Source organism: Galeopterus variegatus, unplaced genomic scaffold (genome assembly GCF_000696425.1).
Source record: "Galeopterus variegatus unplaced genomic scaffold, G_variegatus-3.0.2 Scaffold16621, whole genome shotgun sequence".
Taxonomy (NCBI): domain Eukaryota; kingdom Metazoa; phylum Chordata; class Mammalia; order Dermoptera; family Cynocephalidae; genus Galeopterus; species Galeopterus variegatus.
In genome coordinates this window covers 5,186-6,002 of record NW_007742732.1, presented here as the reverse complement: position 1 = coordinate 6,002, position 817 = coordinate 5,186, and positions in this window count along the sequence as shown.

Here is an 817-nt window from a genome sequence, read left to right as displayed (position 1 = left end):
ACACAAAAAAGCCTTCCCAAGAGAATCAGCAGCAAAGCAGCAATTTAGCTCAAACACAGGGTTCAAGTACTGGTCCCCAAAAGAATTTCCCCAATTTTGGAATTAACTAAAGGACAACAAATTAGTTCCTAATCAGAGTGTAAGTAGTGGTGGTAGCTAATAATCCAACACAGAACTGAATACACACACACACTCACGCATCACAGACAAAGCAACCCAAAAGAGGTAGCAGTCATCTCAAATGCCCAGGCATCAACATAAAGCCACAAAGATCAAGAAAAAAAAAAAAAAAAACAGAGAAATATGACACCATCAAAGGAAACAAAGAACCATCAACAGAACCAGAGCAGCAGCAGATTTATGAAATGTCTGATAGAGAATTCAGAATAGAGCCCACCAGAGCCAATATTCATAGACAACTAGCCTCAGAAGAGCCATTTTGTGGAACACAGCTTTAAGCAGAATGTTATCCATAAAGAAGTATTTTTGTAACCTTGGCTCACAACACAGCTCATGGGAAAACACTGCAGAACTTAGTGCCCAGGAAGAGCAAGATAATAAGAGCTAATCAGGAACTTGGAGAACTAACCATTCTTCTTTTGGAGTCATAGCTGTCCAGTGACAAGATAGTATCCAGCTTGTGGGAGCCAGATAATACCCATATTCCAAAGATAAATGAGAGAATTACAGAATTGGATGAAAGAGATACAAAACCAATCCTGAGATAAAGAAAGCCCGAACCTGCAAAATTTCATGTTGCAGCCTTCTGATGGGACTAACTTCCCACATTTGTTTCCCACTCTTCCCTTGAAGTGAC